The 23796-nt window shown below is 40.1% G+C and overlaps 1 non-coding gene across 1 annotated transcript; it reads right to left on the bottom strand.

Moving 5' to 3' along the window:
* Positions 1 to 19807: 19807 nt before the first annotated feature.
* On the bottom strand, positions 19808 to 19942 carry LOC125084178 (small nucleolar RNA SNORA70). Its single transcript, XR_007122527.1, has one exon. It is a non-coding gene; the product is annotated as a small nucleolar RNA SNORA70 (small nucleolar RNA).
* Between the last annotated feature and the right edge of the window lie 3854 nt (positions 19943 to 23796).

Below are 23796 nucleotides of genomic sequence, written 5' to 3'. Positions count from 1 at the left end.
CTTTTCCATTTGTATGTTATAGCCATCCTAGAGGGTGGGGTGTGAAGTGGTATTGATTTGCAATTCCCTAATGGCTAATGAGATTGAACTTTTCATGTGCTTTTTTGGCCACTTTTATATCTTTTGTGGAGAAATGTCTATGTAAGCCCTTTGTTCATTTTTAATTGGATTGTTGGTCTTTTTGTTATTGAATTATAATAGTTCTTTATATATTCCGGATATTTGACTCTTATCAGAAATGTGATTTCCAGATATTTTTTCCTGTTCTGTATGTTATCTTTTCATTCTCTTGATAATGTCCTTTGATGCACAGAAACTCTACATTTTGATAGACTCCATTTTACCTATTTGTTGTTATTAATGCTTTTGATTGTTTAGATTTTATCTTAAATAAGGATTCATTGTCAAATCCAACATTGTGAACATTTACCCCTATGTTTTCTTCTAAGAGTTTTATAGTTTTAGCTCTCGTGTTTAAGTTACTGATCCATTTTGAGTTCATTTTTTTCAATGCTTTTAAAAATCACCCTTATTAAAGTATAATTTACGTATGAAAACATTCCATTTTTAATGTACAACTTGGTGAGGTTTGACAAATGTATGCAGTTACATCACAATCATGATTTAGAGCACTTCCATTACCCCTCAAAAGCCTGCTTGCCTCCTTTCATTGTTAATACCCTCTCTGACCCTGGTCCCTGGCAAAAATTAATTGGCTTTATGTCAATACAGTTTCATCTTTTCTAGAATTTCATAGAAATGGATTCATACAGTATGTCTTCTTTACTTATAATACTTTCTGAGATTCACCTAAGCTGTGTGTATCAGTAATTCATTCTTTTTTATTTCTGAGTAGTATGCCTATTGTATATTTGTACCACAATTTGTCCAGTCACCAGTTGATTAACTTTTGTTTCCAATGTTTTGGCTATTATAAATGAAGCTGCTATGCACATTTCATACAAGTCTTTTTATAGACATATGTTTTTAGTTCTCTTGGAGAAATTCCCAGGAGTGGGAATGCTGAGTCATATGGTAAGTGTATGTTTAAGTTTACAAGAAAACTACCAAACTATGTTCCAAAATAGACATATGATTTTCAACTCTTACTGGCAATGTATGTTTCAGACGTTGTAGGTCCTCAACAACACTTGATATTGTCAGTCTTTTTTCATTGTAGCTATTCGAACAATGTGGATTGCTGTTTCACCAGGAGTTTTGTTTTTTTAATTACACTTATTTTTTACAGTATTTTTAGGTTTACTGTAAAATTACACAGCAAGTAAAGAGAGTCCCATATGTTCCTCTCCCCCAAGTCCCTTAAGTTTTACAGATGGGGTGAGGTATGCGCCCAACTTCATTTTTTTTTTTTTAAATGTGGATATCTAGTTATTCTAGGACCATTGAATGGGAAAAGAATACTCTTTTCCCATTGAATGGTCTTTGCAACCTTGTCAAAAACAAATTGGCCATAAATGTATGGGTTTATTCTGGACTTTGAATTCTATTCCACTGGTCTATACATCTGTCCTTATGCCAGGATCATGCTATTGTGATTGCTGCAGTTTTGTAGTAAGGTTTGAAATCAGAAGTGTGAGTCTCTAACTTTGCTAATTTCCGGTACTGTTTGGCTCTTCAGGACCCCTTGCAATTCCATACGGATGGGATGATCAGTTTTTCCATTTCTGCAGAAAGGGCCATTAGAATTTTGATAAGGATTGGGCTGAATCTGTAGATTACTTTGGGTAGTATTTCCATCTCAATATTATTGTCTTCCAATTCACGATTACGGGATGTCTTTCCATTTATAATTCTTTCATTTCTTTCAGCAATGTTTTGTGTTTTCGGTGTACAGGTCTCTTATTTTCTGGGTTAGATTCTTTTCTAGGCATTATATTTTTTTGTATGCAACTGTAAATGGAATTGTTTACTTAATTTCCTTTTCAGATTATTCACCACTGGAATACAAAGATGCAACCTAAATTTGTGTGTTGATCTTTTGTCCTGCAACTTTGCTGAAGTCCCTGCTAAGTGCCAGGAAGAGTCACTCCTGTCTCTTCATTTAATTCTCCCTTGATCCAACTCTGCCCACTTTTCAGCATCAGTGCCCATGTCTTCTTTCCTTGGAGTTGATGGTCCAAGCATTCCTAGCTGCTTATTATTCTTCAAACCCACTATACTGTTTCTCAGTTCACCTTTGTGCTGGCTTTTCCTTAACCAGAATGCCTAACTCCTTCACTTCTCTAACTGTGTGACCAACAATAGCAATACTTAAAGCTTGTTAGAAAATGCAGAATTACATGCTCTATCCCAGCAACTAAGTCAGGATCTGTAACTCCAATGATATAAATGTAGATTTAATTTGAGAAACATGGGTCTATTTTCTCCTTTTCTGTCAGGTAACTCCTCCCATCCTTCAAAGTCCAGCTTAGCTATTACCTCCTCTAGGAAGCCTTCACCCATGTCCCACGTAAATCAATCAATTCCTTCCCATGCCATTTCTTTGACCTCTACTTTTACATTCTACTATATCAGTTTTCTTTACTAGACTATGAATTCCCTGCGTCAAGAAATTGAATCAACTCCATTTCTACATCCTTTGCAAACAATCAACTGATAATAGATATTTTCTGAATTAGGCAAATAGCCATCCACAGGAGGGAGACTTTTTATCATTATATTGTAAATGCAGAAATTGGAGCCCAAGGAGGTTAAAATTTAAAATTGTGTTGTAATGACAGAGTTGAAATTTGAGCCCAGACCTCTTCATTTTAATACGTATGTGTTCACCTTTATGCCAGTACAGCCATTTTAAGAATTTTAGACAGTGAAGAGAGATACCTTAGCATACTGGGATTTTCTGCATGTGGGTAGCTGCCTAAATCTAAAGTTGGTAACTAAGAGTAAGGAAAGTAAGGCCAAAGAGATTGGTGCTAAAGAATTACACATGTCTTAGGAGACCAAAGAAATATTTTATAATTTTAAGGTCCATCCGCAAAGGTCAGTCCTAAAATGTACTATCTGAATGTCCTTCATATGTATGTCTGTATGTGTACAGTGCCTGCCCTTAAAAAAAAGTCCTCAAAATTTATTGTCTAAATGAATGAGTGAATGTCTTTCTTTGCACCTATATGCATGTCCAAGTCACATGTTTATACCACACATCTTAAATAGCTAGGTATACCTGCAACTGTGTGTTCTAGGCCCTTGCTATTCTTCCAAGTGTGGTCTGGAAGACCAGCAACATGGGCATCACTTGGAAATTGGTGGAAATGCAAAATCTCAGACATCATCTCAGACATACGGAACCAGAATCTGAATTTTGAATCGGATCCCTGGATGATTCATGTGCACATAAAAGTTTGCGAGCACTATTCTAAATCATCCCAAGTATACCAGGACAGGCTGTCACGGCAGGTCTAAGCTAAGATGCTGAAGGGCTGCCAGAGAAATGTTTCAGTTACTTGCCATACTCTGGGATCGTTATCTCATGCCTCTGCTCTTCGCACACCGGTGGGCAAAGATCCAATTTAACACTTAGAAAGGGGAGCACACACAAGCACACAGAACGTACCCGAACCTTATTGATACTTTATGATCTGGTTTGGCCTTAAAGCCTTCCTCGGGGTACAGGAAAAACTTGCTTCTTTCATTCAGTAGAGCTCCTCACCTGTCCCTTTCTTCCTCTTTCTGCTAGCTTTCCTCCTCACCTCCACAGCCACTCCTCAGCAAGAAGATAACTTTTCTCTTCACTGGCCTTCCTTCTGGCAACCCAGAGAATTATTCATTTTCTCCACTGCCCCACCCCTATGACTTAGATGTGGGTATCTGCCTGCTCCACTTTGTCCTAAGGTAGCTGGGAACAATGGCTATTTCTAAAGTTGCTAAATACTCTGAAGAAAATATGCCCTTTCCTTTCCTTGAATTGGTCTTGGCAATCATAATATTGGTTGGTTACGCTGACACTTTCTCCTTTCCTCCTCTACCACCACCTGTCCCATACCCTAAGACTTTTTTAAGAGTATAGAAATTATCCGAGGGTCACATTTTTTTTCTCTCTGAATAATACATTCTTCAACTCAAAGAAAAATTGGCAATTGAAGCAAGCTAAAGATAACCACGAGGGGTTATTTCTGAACAACAGTGCACTGAGACTTATCATTTCTCTCTAAGGCTCTCTTCTTAAGGAACTGATAAAAGTGGCTCCTCTATCCTTTTGCTAAAGAAGGCATCAAGTGATCACGATACAGATGGTGGCATAATATTATACAGGGCATTACATGCAGTTATAAAGTTGGAAAACCAGCTTAGTCAATGACTCTTCTATGAATAGAAACGTATTTGAAGCAAGTTGGAGTCTTCTTTAACAAATTGAAAAGTGCAGAAATGCCCATTCTCTTATTCTCTGCAATTAAATTAAATCTTCCTCTAAGCACCTATCTATCTAACCTGGCAGGAAATTTAAGTTATTAATAAGACTCTCCTGGGGGTTGTGGGAAGGCTGTAGGAGGAAGGAAGTTGTCTTTTTCTTTAGTTCATGGCCCATGACCATCATCGGCTAAATCAAGGTCCCACTCTGGATTTACTTATTTTTCTCCTTTATCCCTATCTCAGCTTACATTCTCCCACCTCTTGCAAGGTGCCCACTTGAATGTATTTAGTATGTCTTTAGCTGTGTGCACATCTTTTCTCTGCAGCAAGGTCAGAAAAAGAAGATAGGAAGATGGGTGCGATTTTCTTCACTAGAGAAGAGTTGGAATGCGAAGTTGAGATACAAATTTGGGCTTGATTTACTGAATCTTTCCCTTTCTCTTATGTTTCAGGCAAGTAGCTGGAGCCCTGATGTCACCTTGCTTTGGGGACTTGTGCAGGGCAGAAGGAAGCAGAAGGAAGAAGGCATCTTTGTAAAGCCCAAATGCAATGAGGAGACATAGCGGAGGACTGCCTTTGAATGTGTTTAGATGACACTGTGAATGTGTTTGTGATTTCTATTTTTTTTATTCAAGTTATTTTTATTCAGAAACTTTCATTCAAGAAACTTATTTAATACTGTAATTATATGTATTTATTGCTTTTAGCAAGGTCTTAAGACTCTAACAAATGCATTTGATACACATTTCCCTCATCTAATCCTTTAGTGAAGGACTCATGGAAGTGGGAGTGTCCTCCAACCTCAGTAACATGCTGCAAGGAATATCCCTATACATTTTCCTTTACAGATTGGTTGAGGACTTTTCTAAGATTTATAGCCAACAGCAGCTTACTGGGTATAAAGTACATACATATTAATTTCACAAAGAACTACTTTCCCGAATGGCTATGCTGGTTTGCTGTAACACCGTGATTTATAACAAATGTATATTTGGTCTTCTTCCACTGTTTCTTGGCACCTAACTCCTAAAACTCTTGGAATTTCCTGCGTGATGAGGAGATAGAGGTGCCCTTTGTTATGTTAATGAGGCAACCAAAGGTACTCACCTAATGGTGGGAGCTGCCTGCCAGGAGAATCAGTCTAGTGATTAGAGGGTTGGAACTTTCCATCCCAACCCTCAACCCTAGGAAGAGGAGAAGAGAGGGAGGCTGAATCTATCACCAATGGCCAATAATTTAAGAAATCATGACCATGAATTGAAGCCTTTGTTAAAAAAAAAAAAAATCATGACTATGAATTGAAGCCTTTGTAAAAACCCAGAAGAACTGGGTTTGGAGAGCTTCTGGGTTGGTGAACACTTGGGGTGCTGGGTGAGCAGTGTACATGGACATGGAGGCTCTGCCCTCTTTATCCATACCCTGCCTTTTGTATTGCCTTCATTTGGCTGTTTCTGAGTTTTATCCTTTTTTTTAATAAACCAGGGATCTAGTGAGAACAATGTTTCCCTGAGTTTTGTGAGCCACTTAGCAAATTAGCTGAAGCTGAGGAAGGGGTTGTGGGACTCTCTGACTTATAGTCAGTTGGTGAGAAGCACAGGCGAGCTTCCATTGGCCAGAATTGGGGCTGTGTGATGGTGGAGGGGTGGTTGTCTCATAGGACTCATGATTTACCCCAAGGGATCTGATACTGTTTTGTGATCAACAGTGAGTTAAATGGTAGGACACCCAGCTGGTGTGAGAACATTATTTGTTTGGAGGTGTGGGGGGCCCCTCCCCCCATGAATCAAAATTAGGTGCAGAACCAAAATACTCATCTCCCTGACAATTGTGTGTGAAGATTCCTTTACCCATATCGTTACCAACACATGGCATTATGTAGTTCTCTAATTTTTTCCCAAGTTGATGGGGAAAATGCACTTCTCAGATTACTATTGGGCTGGAACATTGCTTTTATTATGTCATTGAAGTTTTCCATTTTTAATTGCTTTGCTATTTTCCTATTGAGTGTCTTGTATCTTATTGTTGTTTGTAGGCATTCCTTACCCAGCCAAGATCCCTCTTTTGTTTTGCGTTGACAATAACGTCTCCTATCGGTCCCCATTTGTTGAGTCAGAACGTTATGTCCTCTAGTGACAGGAAAGAAACCCACCCTTGCAGCATAAAGCTAAGTCTAAAATCACAGTGATGTGAGCCACTTCTGGGGTGGAGAGAAAAACTCTTATCATCATGCATCAGTGAGCTATTAAATATTTCAGTCCAATGATTATTCTTCAGATATTAAAAGCTCCTTGAAATTCATATATTCGGGACTTGCCCGGTCTAGTCACAAACACCTGGATTGAGGATTTGTGGCAAAGGAATTTATCTCGCTGGGATCATCCACTATCGACGTACTGTGGACAAGTCACTTAATCTTGCGACTCCTCAGTTTGCTCATTTAATTAAATGAGCTGTTCGACCTGTCATCTTGCAAATGAATATCAGGAGGACAAAAATGGAAATAAATCATGGAGCTGTGCTTTATAAACTGTAAAATACTATATCCACATGAGGAGTTATGACTGCTATTAACCATCATAATTATTAAAAAGCATTGCTGGGAGGGCGGGCGTTGAAAACAGTATCACACATTTACCTTTCCCTACATGCCCTCTAGCTTCTCCAGCAGTCTGAAGGCTGAAGGCGACCAGAGCCCACTTGCGTTTGTAATCAACTAGGCTATAGAAATGACTTTGCACTTCAGACTACAGACAGGACGATGTACCTCTCAGAGCATCATCATGCATCTCAGTGCATCATCCTTTCGATTAAAGGATGAATTACCTATTTTCACATGTCAGATTTAAAAAAAAATCTCCAAACTTAAAAAATCCCTGCCAAAATTCATAATTTGTATATCCTCTATGATTGATTGATTCATTGATTTATATCAAGGACCATATCAAAGATCTAGAAGCATGTGACATAATGATTAAGATCTCAGACTGTACAATGTCCTAGTGTGAATCCTGTCAGGCAATCCTTTGCTGTGTGATCTTGGGGAAGTTACTTTGCCTCTGAGTTTCCTCATAGGTAAAGTGGGGATGACAATGATACCTCAGAGGGTTTGAGTGATGAATATATTGGTTATCATGGTTAAGCACTTGATGAAAGTTTGCTGTTATTATCATCATTTAGATCTGATGAAATTAAAGCTACTTCTCTTGACATTCCATAGAAATAAAACTGATGTTCTGATCTAGGGGTTACACTTGTTTTAAAATCAGCGAAGTGTGCCTGGGCAGCTTGGTCTGTTTAAGCATCTGACTTCAGCTCACGTTGATTTCAGGGTCTTAGGATCAAGCCCCAAGTCAGGCTCCATGCTCAGCAGGGAGTCTGCTTGTCCCTCGGCCCCTCCCTCTGTTCATGTTCTCTTTCTCTCTAATAAATAAAATCTTTTTTTTTTTTTAATGTTAGGAAGAGATGAGTATACTAATGACAGAAAAAGGAGCATTTTCTAAACCACCACGTGGTGCAAAGCTTCGTCCTCACCAGCTCAGTGTTGCGCCTTGCCTTTAGGACTACGGGACCTAAGAAAGTAGAAAAGTGCTCGTGAGATCCTGGTTTCTCTTTCCCTTTCAGTTTTCTCACTATGGAAAAATGAAGCTGAATTAAAACACAGCTCAGAATCTGGGGAGGCAGGAGAACTCAGGGAGAAGCAGGTCAAACTCAGAATTTGAAACTGGGAATGAGACCTGAAGGCAGACTTCAGGGACCCAGTGCCATGACCCACGGACAACTGGTTCCCTGGATTGGTTGGGAAGAGGCCAGAAAAGCCAAGGAGGGCAGGACTGAAAAGTCTGAGGAAGAGTGGAAACAGGGATGCATATTGGTAATTCAAGGCAGAAAAACTGTAGCCTCTTAACACCATGCAGATCTTCCCCAGGAATGTAAGGTGGGAGATAGAAGACCCTGGCTGGCGACCCAAATAAAATAAGTTACTCTTCAAAATCGTAAGGTCAGAGCAAAGCAGAGAGTCAAGAAACCAGAAAGCTAGATTAGCCAGGGACAGGTGTGAAGAAAACTCAACAACTCACGTGGAACAGTGTGTAGAACCCAAGTAGACCGTCTGGAAGGTCAGCAGAAAGGACCTGATGACAATGACCAACCTTTCTTGTGCCTCTGTCCCTCGGTCAAGTACTAAATGTGAGGTCTTAAGAAGAGAGAACAGCAGGTAATTATCTGTGAGACATTTTACCTCACCTTAGCCCTGTCAGGGTAAGAGTGCCGATGAACACCACTAGGGATAATTAGTGGCAAGAGCCAGACTGAACTGTATTAGATGTTACCTGGCTTCTTTTGAGGCTCTATATATATCCAAAAATGAAATAAAAATAAATACTTGGTGTGACAAAACACCATGAAAAAGATTATAACATAAATCGACTATGTATCTAAATTAAACAAATACAGCTAACTATAAGTGTTTCGTTATCATTTAAAAGAAATAAAGGGGGGGGTGCCTGGGTAGCTCAGTCAATTAAGCCTCTGACTCTTGATTTTGGCTCAGGTCATGGTCTTGGGGTCGTGAGATTAAACGAGGATGGGCTCCACACTCAGCGGTGAGTCTGTTTGAGATGCTCTCTCTCTCCAAGTAAATAAATGAAATCTTAAAAAAGAAAAGAAAAGAAAAGAAAGGAATATCTTTCATGCTTCTAGGTCTTTCTCAATAGTTCATTTACTGGAATAGCTTGGGTCAAGCCAAAGTTCCTTTCTCTTTTGATCCATTGTCTTCTCCTGATGTGTTTCAGTGGCTCTCTTTACCATACTGCATAATGTCATCTTTTGAAGTTTTACTGTCCATGTTGCTATTCAAGTTGCCAAAGCCTAGGTTACCCACTGCAATTAGCCACCTGTCCAGTCTTTGTTATGACTGCAATTGATGGTCCTTACTGCACATTCTTATATGTTCATTACATCTTTTTTATTTTCACAAGCATTTATTATTGTCATGTGACCCTTTTATCCAGAACCATACTGTAATCAGCAAAGAATAGAATATTGGAAGCAATGAGCATGCCCTTAAAAGAGTATGGTGTTAAAGCCAGGATAAGTCATCAAAAACCTGGTCTCCAACCCTAGTGAGCTGAAGAATTTGAGTGAAGAATTTGACTAGGCTTTGAGATACAGCAATCAGAGCAACCGATGTGGGACTTGATGATGGAAATAGCAAAATAATGGATCATGTCCTTTGGTTGCCATGTACTTTCTATTCTGGTACTAAATCCTATAAAGCGGACATCTTTATGTTCCTTGTATGCATGAGGAAACGGAGGTCCAAAGGGGTTCCATGACTTAACTTAGCTGTAAGAGGGCTGGGATTCAAACTTTGGTCCAATTGATTCCAAAGCTCAGCATTTCTCATCAATTCTGTATTGGTCTGCATGGCCAAGAGGTACAGAGGAGGAGACAAACACGCAAGAATTCATGTAGCAGAGTTCAGGCACACTTGAAGGATTTTTTTTTTCTTTTTTTTGAGATTGCATACTCCCTTCGTAGAAAAGTATGTTTTAAGAGGAAAAATCAGAATGGATCGTCAATATGTCCAGAGAATGTCAAGATAAGAGAGGTATTCATTGGAAGCAGGGTGGGAGCCAAGAAGTAAGGGAGCCCAAAAGAACTATACTAGGCTCTTAAGACTAGAGGCTAAATATCAAAGATCTTTAAATCAGACCATTTGTGTCCCTTTGGCCTAAACCAATCATGATAATCCTGTTTCTCCTGGCCTGGGATGGGTAATTCTATGATCCTCCCTTAGGGATGAATATGTGACCTAGTTTGGGCCAGTGAAAACTTAAGGGAAATCTGCTGGATTCAGGGGCTTCTGCAAAGATTTTCCTGCCTGATACAAAGAAAGAAAATTCTGAAAAATCCTTCCACCTCACCCCACTTCCTGCTTGAGACACAGTCATAGAAATAAATGTGACATCTGGCCCTAGCAGCCATCTTGTGCCCATAAAGGAACCACAGAGAAGTAAAAGCACCCTAGGAAATAACAATATTTTGAACTTTGTACATCCTCTGTCCATGGTTGATAGTTTGAAAAGTACTTTTATATACCTAATCTCATTTAATGCTTAAATGATCCTGTGAGCTTGTTATTATGCGTGCTCTGGAAGGATCTAAAATCTGTAGATTTCCCTAAAACGACAGCCAGAAGATGGAAATAAAATCACGCAATGTTCTGCAGCTGGTTTTCTAACGGGTCCTCTGTAACAATCTGAAATCCTTTCCAGGGTTGCTTGATGGGAGATCCCTAAAGAGACTTCAGACTTCGGGTCCCCAGGATGTCACAAGGAAAATCAATTAATGATCTAAAGCACAGGTTTGAGTTTTGTCTGGAGAAGAACACTGGAATGATTAAAGGTTAGGCAAAACTATAAAGGGTACATACACAAGCACTTGACACAACTTAGGGGCCAATTACTGAGGAAATGCCAAAGGCTCCAAGCCAGTTCAGAAACTAGTTGGAGTACAGACCTTGATGATTGTTTCTCAGAGAGGTTTTATCATCATTCTTTTGGAGAAATTTCACCATAGCGTTTCAAGGTAAATTCACCATGGCTTTAAATCACGTGTGCCCATATTTCCACCTTTCTGGTACAAATAATTTCATTCTGTTAAGTCTTGAAGTAAAAAAGTTGATCAAGGTGCTAACCATTGTACATAATCAAATGCTATAAAGCGACACTGACCTAAAAACAGCAGCAACTGTAAAAAACAAAAAAAAAAAAAAAGGAAAAAAAAGGTGGGATACAGGGAAAAGATCCTTATTCGGGGGTTATTGTGTACCAGAAACTATATACAACATAATCTAATTTGACTCTCCCAAAATCCCTTTGAGATAAGATTATCAGTAATCTATAAAAGTGAATACTTTACAAATTTAATAAAACCAGTTTTCAGTGTACTTTAGGTCAGAATTATCATCCTGAATTATTAGACTCTCTGTATATGGAAACAAAACATGCCAACAATTCAGTTAACTCAATTTTTAAAATTGAGTCAAATGACCCTGTTTTAAGACTTGCTGAAAAGAAACCTACTTGCCGAATAACTAAATTTAAAAAAAAAAATCTTTTAGTTAATTATTTTGAGATTGTACAGTCACTGCATTTGAAAGGATCTCAAACAAGCTGGTTAAATGTATTTGGTTTGGGGGCATCCGATGTAATTATCCTCTTACTTCATACTTGATGAGAGCAGTTTAGACGAGTTACCTTATTAAATTATCTTAAAATCCTAGGAGGTATGAATTATTCACATTTTACAAATGAGAAAAAATGTCCAGAAAGGTTAGCTTGATGCCAAGGTTATGGAGGGAAAAAAAATGGCAAAGCAGGACCTAAGTCTGGCTCCAAAGCCCTTCTAGATCTACTACTACTGGCTACAATCAAGACACAGTTTTACTGTAACAGATGATGGGAAGAAATGCTTTTGAATTTATGACCACAAAAATCAATTGCTTCACTGGGTATAGGATCTGTTAGACAATTTTTCTCAAAGGAGAATTTTCTGTATTTCCTACCTTTTTCTTTGAGGAAGTTGGAGAAGGAGCAAAGGAAAAAGTCCTGGTCTTTCCAAGTGATGCTGGAAGAATCATGCTATCTGTGTATTACATGTCCACACTGGTAGCCTCCTTTTGATTTTTAAAGTTCAGCTCTTAAGTCCTGTTTCTATGTTCTGTAAGTGCTTGACTGTCAATAGAAAGACTTATGTGCCTACTACTCTCCTCCCCGTCCACTCCCCCCTCCCAAATCAAACTTTGCATCATTATTTAAATTGGCAGATGCGGGCAGACAGTCTTAATCAACTTGCATGTTAATTTTAATAAAAATAAAATCATTTGATAGGCATTGGATTAAGACTTGAGTTTGAATCTTATTCTGCCTCTTAATGACTAAAACCTTGGCACAAAGTTATTTCTCTGATCCTCAACTTTTTTATCCAGAAGTGTTTCTCAAACTCTATTTTTTAAATATCAAATCCATTTGAGGAAAAATACTTTTGCAAAATACCTTAAAATGAATTACCAGTAAAGTGAAATAGAAAACATAAACATATGAAATATATACTCATTTGTTTTAGATTATTAGATTCAACAGGTAAAACATTGCTTTAGTTGTTAAAAGTTTCTAAACACCTACTTTCAATTTCTCATCCCACTGAGGCCTGGAAAGAGTTAACAGCCTGCCATCAGTCCAGAGAGTCCATTTCAAATCACACTGATCTTTAAAATTAGGGATAAAAATATCTTTAATCACTGAAGGTTGTTGCTAGAATTCAATGCAGATAGAAAAGTGCCTAGCAAGTACAAACATAAGGAAATTCTCGTCTCTGCCATAAAATTAAACACCAGACTTCTAAGGAAACAACACCAGGTTGAGAATGTCCTGGCCTAAGTGAGTGAGATAAAGCCCCTGACTAAGGGCACGTGACCTTGTCCCCAACTTGACCTTCCCATTGGTTTTTCTCTAACTACCTATTCCCTTCCTGATGCCGCCATGATACTGGCCTTACCGTGGAATGAAATTCCTTCCCATTCCAAGTCAGAAACAGAGTACATGGGCTAACAACAACTGAATTTACAAAGTATCAAGTCTGGTCCCAATCCCACTTGTCTGATGTGTGGTTCCATAGCTCTATGGGATAGAGGTCCTTGAGTCAGATTGGTGACCGCCCAGCTCTGTTGTTTTGTCTTTGGCAAGTTATGTAATGATAACTGTGGGCTTCAATTGCCTCATGTATAGAATGGGGAAAAGATAATACCTACCTGTTGGGCTGGCATGAAGACTGAATGAGCTAATTCATATCAAGAACTGAGTATAGCACCCGTGACAAAAGAAGCAATCTGCTCGATAAAGTGTCACATGCCATCATCATCATCGCTGTCACATGGAAACCCCTGAACCCTTCACGTCTCAGCTCCTGGACAGTCCCCACAAAGCAGAAGTCATTCTGAATGGACCCTAGAGAAACACTCTCCTAGGAGAGATCCCGTCATAGCACCTACCTATGACCCTTACTCTTAGATTTCATTTCCACTTGGGGAGATACTCTTTTTCTTTGAGTGATTGGTAAGGAAATGAGCTAACCTTTTTAGGGAGATACCTTCCCCTTCTTTCCTAGCTGTGGTTTACCTATACAGGGCTACAGCCTATCTTAATGCAAACCTTTCCTGTGGCTTTCACATAATATGCAATGCAACTTACAATAGATTTTGATACCCAGAAACTATTTCCTAACTGTGGGTTTTGTATCCATTATCTAGTGCCACAATAACACTCATGCCTCTGAGAGGTGTGCTCAGAAGCTTTGCTGCTTGTGGACCTGCTAAGTAATTCTGTTGCTCTTGGTTGGACTTGCTAATGTGTGGGGAGGATCATCTGGTGGTTGACTGATCTAGGATCGTCTCTGTTGGGGTGACGGGTGTTTTGCGTGGGTTTCATCCACCAGCAGGCTAATGCAGACATGTTCTCAGGGTTAGGGCAGAACATGAGAATAAGGGGGAACTGAAACACTTCTCAGGTCTCTACTTGCAACCCATTTGTTAATCAGATGGGCCAAAGCAGGTCACAGAGCTAAGTCCAGAGTAGTGGTAAAACAGCACTACGATGTAACAGGGCGCTAGGCAAGTGTAGCGTGCTCATTAGATGCTTCTTTTGCCTTCCGTTTCCTTATACTCCTGTCCAATCAGATCAGGAAAAACACTTGCTGATTCGTATTACCAACTCAGGTCCCTGTGCCAAGCCAAGATTTTATTGAATATACACTCTAAGATTTGGTTTGTTTGTTTGTTTTAACATAATCTGTAGGGTACTTTTCTTTCTTTTCCCCACTAGGTAGGAAAGTAGCAAAAGAAAACATTCATTTTTAATAATGGATATCTGAACATTTCAGGTCATAATCCCTAGGATGGCTTATAGCTTCTATTGGGACAGGCTTCATCCCATGGGATTATGATAGTCTCAACAAATGAATTTCACACACAAGGAATAATACTCAAATAGCTACTTATTAGAGTTGAACGCTTTTCTCATAAAACTTGCAAAATATAAAATGAGCTCTCCTACTGGAGGTAGACTCTAGGGAGATTTCCTGTGTTAGTTATTTGATATTTTCCTCTCAAAAGAAAAAAAACAAAAACAAAAAAAAGAAACCTACTGTATTTCCTTTCTGAAGGCATTTCCTAACAAAGCCCAGGATTACTATTGCTATTTCTTGAGGAGGAAGATTCTTTTCACTTGCGTGAAATTTCTTACATGAGGTCTTGGTCAAAGGGAAATAATGAAGTCCTCTTATTATCAGTTAACTCTCCAATTAGTGACTTTATGGGAGGATTCCTGGACAGCAGCAATGATTTCAGAATGAGCCCTTCCAATTTAAGAGCAAAATCACGAGTGCCTGGCCATAAAGGAGCTACCTGGGCATACGTATGATTGTGCACGGTGGGAGGGTGGGACAATGACAGGGAGCAGAGTACTTGTCCACAGTCTAGCTCCCAGTTGCTTTTGGCCCATCATTTGTGCTAAACAAGGTCAGGTGGATAATTCATCGTAAAGATGTATGAAGGTGTATAAGGGCGGGATCCTGGCATTGCATAAAGCCCCTACCGCTCTTCCCCATACTTGTCTGGGGAAGACGTCCTCACACAAAATGACTGACTCACATCCTCACACAAAATTTGGACTCTGAGGTCAGACAGCCTTGGGTTAGTATTTTAAACAGACCATTTACAAACTCTGTCACCTTGAAAATTTTCAAGTTTCTGCGAACTTGAGGCCATTCACTCTTAAAGTAAGAACAGGTTTCTTACTGTACGGCGATACCTGACATACAGGAAGTCACTAAATAGGACTTTCCCACCCCCCCCCACCCCCACTACATCTCCTGTCCCTCTCTTTCTGTTCCAACCTCCTTCTTGTCCCAGCTTCACCTCAAGCCTCACAGACATTGCTGATCCCAGGAAGAGAGAGACACTAACAGTAGGTCGGTCTTGAATTTGTCTTTTTTTTTTTTTTTTTAAGATTTTATTTATTTGACAGAGAGAGAGAGACGGCGAGAGAGGGAGCACAAGCAGGGGGAGTGGGAGAGGGAGACGCAGGCCTCCCGCTGAGCAAGGAGCCTGATGTGGGGCTGGATCCCAGGATACTGGGATCATGACCTGAGCTGAAGGCAGCCATTAACTACCAAGCCACTTAGGCGCCAGTCGGTCTTGAATTTGACGCTGCAAGTTTCTATCTCCATTTCTACAGAAAAGCAGAAATACGCTTGAAGTGAAGAGACACCTGAAAAAAGGAAGAGAGAGCAGAGAGTTTCATCCTGAGGAGAGGGCACGTGTGGAATTTTTCCTTTTTCACAGGCTGGAGACCCAGGCTTTCCAAGGAGCAAGGGAGCGGGACTGAGGAGACTGACGTTACTTTGATTTTCATGGAAATTATGTTTTGACTTTGATCTTGAGACAATGTCACTGAGCCAAATGTTGATATTTAGGTTTGGGGGGAAGGGATTTTGGGGAAAGTGTGGAGGCTGTGAGAAAGAAGAGATTAAAAAAGGAGATTTAGTTTTGAGAGAATTTGTGTGTGTGTGTAACCATGCGGTGTGAGAGGGTGGGGCGGGTGGATCCAGGAACAGGGAATTCCCTTTTCTTTTCTGCCATAAGGAATTCAGGTTTAAAGCAGGAAAAGTCTTAAAGAAGCTGAAAGAAAACTGTACTTAATTCCTTCAGTCCCCTGCTGGTTAAAAACACAGGAAAGAAACATGGGACTGAAGAATGTCTAGTAAAACAAGCTCTGTAAACCTCTTATTATCATATTTGTGGTTTCTGGGGTATGACTTTAATACCATCTTTTAAGATGTTGCTCACTTAAAGCAATTGTGTTTAATTTTAAATTAAATAAAAAACACCTCCCAAGTATTTCTTTTCTCCCTTTAATTAATTTTCCATTTAAGTATATGATCTCTGGGCTGAAGAAACTCATGCCCTGAGAGGAATGCATACTTTTAAGTATTTGCATGCTTGAAGAGATCTATTAATTATGTAAAATAACATGAAGATAAAAAGGAGTGCATTGTAGGAGCAGGGATCCCTGCAAAAGTCCTGGTCCCAGCTGGTCACAATGGGCTGTGTGACCTTGGGTGAAGTCTTTGACTTCTCTGAGCTTTAACTCCTTCATGTGGATTACATCAAGTGTAAAGGTCCTTTCAGCTTTCAAAGTTCTTATCATAACCAGTCTTAAGGTGACTATAACCCATAACGCAAAGTCAATATGACATATTAGAAAACCATCCACTTCTTAGAGACTGTGGAGCTTAATTGCATAAACAAATTAACTTCTCCAAAATGCAATGTCCTCATCTATAAAATGGAAATTACGGTAGCATCTCTCCTTTTAGACTTGTTTTGAGGTTTATGTGAGAAAATGTGAAGAGCTTAGCACAGCGACTGGCACTTAAGAAGAGCCACAGAGAAGTTAAGTGATTTGCTCAATGCCACACAGCTTCTATAGATTACCTAATCTCTCCTTACTGAAGTTGAAAATTGACACTGCCCCTAACATATCTGGAAAAAAAAAAAAAACAACAACCAGAAAATCACTGCTATTCTAGCCTTTTTGGTTTTTTGCAGATGCTCAGAAAGTTGGCTGATTAAATAATGCATAAGCCTGACTTAGCCCCCAAAGTCCCATGCCTGGATCTAGCAGTTTCTTCCCACCTGGTGCTAATGAACATGAAAAAGAAGATCTCAACATTTGTCTACTGACGTTAACTAATGCTGCCCCCTGCATGGTGATTATGAGTGGAGCTGTGCTGTGGCTTCAGCAAGCAGGTGGTAGAAATTCTTAATGAAGATTGCATACAGATTATAGCATTTTGGTGTATTTTATGATAAAATCTGCCAAGGGTTCAAAACCTTTTCCAACGGACTCCCTTATCCTCAGCACAAATAGGGCAGCTTGACGTAAAGAACTACAAGCATGGCATGAGCTAAACAGAAATAGCACTAGAGCTATCCCCATGTTCGAGGCCTGATTCAGAATGCTAATGGTTAAAGCTTCTGTATTGCTTTTTGTGAAAGGAAATCTACAAGAGGCAAAATACGGACTTAGAAGACCAAACCTAACAAAATCTACTGGGGTAGGTGGAGACATTTTTGTACTGGGGAAAGCAAAGTTTGCTAAGAATTAGGAGCTATATACACCTAGTTGCATGTGTAAGTGGACAAGTGAACTTGAAGGGTTGGATGTGCTTAAGAAAGATAAAGAAAGTGGTGAATTGCTTCCTATACTGAGAGGAGAAATTTATTCATGCTAACGCTGGCAGATGAACTATTATTGAAAAATGGTTTAATAACAGTGGAACAACGTAGGATTTATTCCAGGGAAAGAGAATGAAGAGGAAGAATTCTTATTCTGTTCTGCTTTGTGTGCTTCACAAGGTCATGCTAAGTGTAGATGTTAATTTTTTTCACCCATGGCTTCAGCAAGCATAACCAAATTCAATTAAATATATATTTGCTAAATACGAACACCAGGTAAGTAAAAAATGATCAGAAACCTACCTCAACATTTTGGGGGGAAATTTTCCAGGTTTAAGAAGAAAAAGTTGCCTCATGGTAGTTCAAAAGCCTTAAGATTTTTGTTTATGGTCCTTTCTGTTCAGCTTTTCTTGGTATTTTCTTCTACTAATTCAATTGCTTGAGAGCAGAGAATTTGTATTCAAAATTCCAAATTCTCAGGAATCACACTGAGACACCACCATTTTATTAGTTGGCAGACCTACTTTGTTTTAGGAATTTCTTTTTAACCACAGTCCCATATTTTCCTGTGTTTACTTATCCCTATAAAATGTTTAACCTGTATCTCATTTTCCCGAAGGACAGTGAGTTGATAGTGATGTGTTTGTTAGTGAAGATGGTCTTCCAATGTGACAAATTATGCCCAACCCAATTAATGGCTCTGAAGATGCTGAAATGATCTTTGCATTCATTCTTAATCATTGAACAAGGCTGCCTTTTCATTTGAAGCAAAAGAAGTTAATTTATACACCATTACTATATGCACACAAATACTATTATCAGCATGCACACACAGGGGTCCAACTCTATTCTTAATTACTCATGCTAGTGGAAGGGAGGCAGGGACAATACAAAGCTATATGCAACTCAAATCCCCGAAATATTTTAGTTTAGAATGTCTTGCTTGACTTTCCTTTGGAACCAGAGAATTTACCAAAATGACACAGGAACATTTAAGTATTTAATGGGCACCTGCTGTATACAGATTTCGGAGTGCCAGGGGACCTTTTGAAGTATGAAAGGAGTACCTGGTAAATAATTTGCTGAGCGATCAAGTCTCTCAAAAGGAGGGATATAAACTTACACTGGTGAGGCTATCTAGAGAGAAAAAGGCAATAATGGGTCAACTCATACCAAGGAATTGCCAGAAAAAAAATGATGTGGTGAGGCAGGGAAATACAAAGCAAGCTTTTTGTCTTGACTCCAGAATTGAAGGGACTAGTGGGTATAGTTTTAAGGAATGGACAAGCAAGCATTCCAGGTCTCCAGAAAACTGCAGAGAGAAAAGCCCAAGTCAAGTCACCACTTTCTGGTTCAGGAGGAGTTGTGGTAAGTCACTTGCCAGATCACAGTGTGTCAGCAGCAGAGCAGAGGCTAAAATTCCTGTTTTCTGATCCTTCATTCAGTAAAGGGATAGGGTCCTGGTCTCCTATGATTGGATTAAGTTGCATTCCTCCATGGAACCATTTTAATAGCTATTTTGACTATAGTCACACCAGACACAACAGGTTAAATCAATTTCACTGACTTGAGTAACTGGGTTTAAAACTATGACCACAAAGTTAGCCAATGTTCCAGTCACACTCAACAATTTGCTCTTCATCACCTTCCCCTGGCATTATTTCCTTGAGAGCTGGAAGTCAGCTGGAATGCATCAATATGACAGTACAAGTTGTTAAAAAAATTTTTGACAGGAAGTAGGATTTATCAGTGGGTATGAATAAGAAGGGAGTAGTGCTGATGTTCCCATGAGTGCAGAGCCTGCCATTTGTCCAGAAGGTCATGACTCAGGATACATTTGACCCCCAGCCATTGGGGATAAGCCATCTTCCAGCCACCTTGTCTCCAAATTCATCCATGTTAAATTTAGGAAAGCCCCACTTCTTGGAAATGTGGATCTTTTGGCAATCAGGGAACTTGAACTTGGCCCTGCAGAGAGCCTCAATCACATGCTCCTTGTTCTGCAGGTGGGTACAGATGGACATGATGACTTGGCCAACATGGACCTTGGCCACTGCACCCTAGGGCTTTCCAAAGGCACCCCACATACCTGTTTGGAGACTAGTCTGGAGTATGGGGTCCAACATCAATGTCTGGAAAGGCTATCTCCAAGGTTCCTTGGGACAACCCATCCAATCAGCAGACTGCATACACTGTCAAGGAAGCTACTGTTTGCAGCCATTGTACACTGGGCCCCCGTGGGGAAAGAGCACAAGTTATTAAAATAGAGAACATTTTTCTTCCAATTGGGAAATAGTCACATATTTGATGGCCCAAATGCTTTTAACCACCTCAAAATCCACTCAGACATCTCCTTAGTCTCCATAATTCAGTAACTAAAGGGGAAGAGTCAGAATCCTTAAAGACCCTGCTGGGCACCACAGCCAGCATCTGTTCTGATTTGCTGGTGCTGGTGCCACTGTTTCTTCTGGCTGGTCTGTGCTGGGACCAGCATTTATTCTGATGAGTCAGTACCAAGGGTGTGCCAGTGGTTAAGAACTCTAGTAGACCTACATTTTCCCTTCCTTGCTTTTATTCACACAGTTCTTTCTGCCTTGAATGATCTCTTTTCACCGATTCACCTTGTACCTCAGGTTAGTACCAGGGAACTAGCTTCCACAACTGTGGGGGGTGGTGAGGCATTCTCTAGAAGGCTGTTGTCTGAGACTGGAGCTTAAATCCATGTGGCTGGCCATCGGGAAGGCTGGCGGCCCAGGCACAAGGAACGATCAAAACCTTGTCTGTTCTTGCCTCTCACCTTGGTGAGGAGAGTATTCCTCAGAAGCCAAAGCCCTTTATCACAGAGCTAAGCTTAGTACATGGTTGCCCCAGAAGTCAGAAAAGCTAAAGGAGAATGCAGGGCAAAGTAGAGCGATCACAGGCTTGGCTGCTGCTTCACACCAACAAGCTAAGTTAGCAGATCAGCAATGACATGTGTGCACTACAAAACGGCTGCTGCTTCCCTTCTGCCATCAGGGAGAATCTCCCTTGTGCCTTACCCTAAACAGAAACACAGAAGCATGGGAATTCTGGGGAAGGTAGGTCAGCCTAGCCAAGTTAACACACGACAAAGCCCTCACACCTTGGTATCAAGGCTTAGGTCAAGTGCCATCTCCTACCTATATCCCCCTTTCTTCTGGCCAAGCTGGAAGTTCTCATTCCCTCCTCTGAGTCCCGAAAGCCCTCTAGCAAAACCACATGGTGGCATTTCACATGCATCTAGCATTTTCACTGTTAGTCTGTCCACAGTATTTCCACGAGACTGTAGCCTCCTGAAAGTAAGGATCTGAAGGTAGTGACACTGTCTGACACATAGCAAGTAATTCATAAACCTTCACGGAATGAATGAGAGAATGAATGAATGAATAATGAACTAACTGACCAGACACTGAGATGCTGTGGGAAGCCAGATTCAAGGGCGGTGTATTCATGATCTATTCCTACCTACCCCATTCCCCAAAACTTAGCAGCCTGAAACAACAGTTAACCGTTTCACAGTTTCTGAGAGTCTTGAAGCCAGGAACAGCTTTGCTGGGTCTTTGGGGCTCAGGGCCTCTGGTAAAGTCATAGTCAAACTACTGGCCATGCTGTGGTCATTTGAAGGGGCTTCCAGTCTCACCTCTGTGACTATTGACAGGAGGGCTTTTCTTCCTCATCACATGGGCCTCTCCATGGGACTACCACAACATGGCAACTGGCTTCTCCTAGAGCAAGGGATCCAGAAGAGAAAGGCAATGCTGTACTGCCTTTATGACCTATTCTGAGTCATACATTGTGATTTCTACCTTATCCTCTTAGTTAGCAGTGAGTCAGTACAGCCTATACTCAGCAGGAGGAGTGTTTACACAGAGCATGAATACCATGAGATTTTCATCATTAGAGGCCATCTTAAAGGCCGCCTCACACAAGTGAGGAAAAAGGAAGGCTTTAGGCAGGAGACCATGCGATAACATTCTTTAGCTGAATTCAAAAAAGTTAAACTCACAACATTCTTTAGCTGAATTCAAAAAAGTTAAACTCACTCCCTACTACTTGGTGTGTAGAGTCATGTTTTCCCCCCCTTTATTTTTTTGGTAAAAGTCTACTCAAACTGAAAATAGGCCTTTAATGTCAAGCCAAAGATTGGATTTTGTGGAAATACTTTCAAAGGAGAACAAGAAGAAGGAATCCAATTTGGATCTAACCTTTCTTTACAAAAATGATTTCCTTTGCTGCAGCCAAGTTTGATTTGGCCTCTAGAGAATACTGATGAGCAAGTAAACAGCAGTTTTGTCACACACACACACACACACACACACACACACACACACACACACACACTCCTGAGTTTGTCTCATCAAAATAATCTTGTAACCTAGTCTAGAGGAATTGAGGACAATAATAGATCTATTTGTTGACCAGCTAATACAGCCAATAATTTATTGAGCACTCCCTAAGCACCAGGGATTGTGGTAAGGGCTTTACATGTATTATTATACCTAATTCTTGAACAAATCGTATGAGGTAAGTGTTACTATTTCTCCAATTTTTTACAGGTGAATAGGTGCCGCTTAGAGGGATGACATGATTTAGAAGTTTAGAGACATTGCCTAACTAAGCTCAAACAGCTGGCTAGTGCCAGAGCCAGAACTCCATTTTTATTTTTTATTTTTTTAAGGTACGCTCTACGTCCATCCTGGAGCCCAAAGCGGGGCTTGAACTCATGACCCTGAGATCCAGACCTGAGCTGAGATCAAGAATTGGACACTTGACCGACTGAGCCACTCAGACACCCTGGCACTCTTCACTCTTGAATGCCTCATCACACTGCTATCATCATACTTCTGTGAGATACTAGGTATGAGGGTAGGTGCCTATGTTCACCACTTGCCATTCTCAATAACCCTTTGAGGTAGGTATTATTGTCCCCATTTTGTGGATGAGAAACTCAAGTTCAAAGAAGAGGTCACTTGCTTTAGCCCACACAGTTAATGTAACAGCAGCCTGGGATTCAAGCCCCACTGCTGTGTGAATCAAGTCTGTGCGCCTTCTATCACCTTTACCACCTTCTAGCTCAGTGGTTTTCAAACTGCAGATCAGAACCTATGAGTGTGTAGTGAAGTCATTGTGTCCCAGCCAGCACTGAAAATATGGATGTAGATATTTTTAATGTTTTGAGGAACCTCCATACTCTTTACCAGGCTTGCACTAATTTACATTCCCACCAAGAATGTACAAGGGCTCCTCTTTCTTCACAGCCTTACCAACACTTGTGATATTTCGTCTTTGATTCTAGCCATTGTGACATGTGTACGATGAGATCTCATCATTTTCTCTGATGGTTCATGATGTTGAGTGTCTTTTCATGTGTCTGTTGGCCATTTGTATGTCTTTTTTGGAAAAATGTCTATTCAGGTCCTCTGTCCATTTCTATGGACAGATTATGTGTGGTTTTTTTTCACATTAAGTTGTATAAATTATGTATTTTGGATATTAACCCCTTATTGAATATATCTTTGCAAATATTTTCTCCCATTCAGTAGGCTTTTTGTTTCGTCTATAGTTTCCTTTGCTATACAGAAGCTTTTTATCGTGATGTAGTCCCAACAGTTTATTCTTGCTTTTGTTTCCCTTGCTTAAGAGACATAACTGGAAAAATGTTGCTATAGCTGATGTCAAAAAAATTGCTTCCTGTGTTCTCTTCTAGGAGTTTCATGACTTCAGGTCTCACATTTAGGTCTTTAATCTATTTTGAGTTTATTTTTGTATATAGTGTAAGAAAGTAAAACAGAATGGAGTTTCCTTAAAAATTTAAAAATAGATGTATCAGGGTGCCTAGGTGGCTCAGTTGGTTAAGCGTCTGCCTGGGGCTCAGGTCATGATCCCAGGGTCCTGGGATCGAGCCCCATGTCAGGCTCCCTGTTCAGCAGGGAGCCTGCTTCTCCCTCCCCGTCTTCCACTCCCCCTACTTGTGTTTTCTCTCTCTCTCTCTCAAAAAATACATAAAATCTTAAAAAAATAGAAGTACTCTTATGATCTGGTAATTCCACTATGGGGTATTTACCCAAAGAAAACAAAAACACTAATCTGAAAAGATCTATGCACCCCTA

Source organism: Lutra lutra, chromosome 13 (assembly GCF_902655055.1).
Source record: "Lutra lutra chromosome 13, mLutLut1.2, whole genome shotgun sequence".
NCBI lineage: Eukaryota > Metazoa > Chordata > Mammalia > Carnivora > Mustelidae > Lutra > Lutra lutra.
Note: the sequence above shows the minus strand (reverse complement) of the source record. Positions and strands in the feature narration are given on the sequence as shown.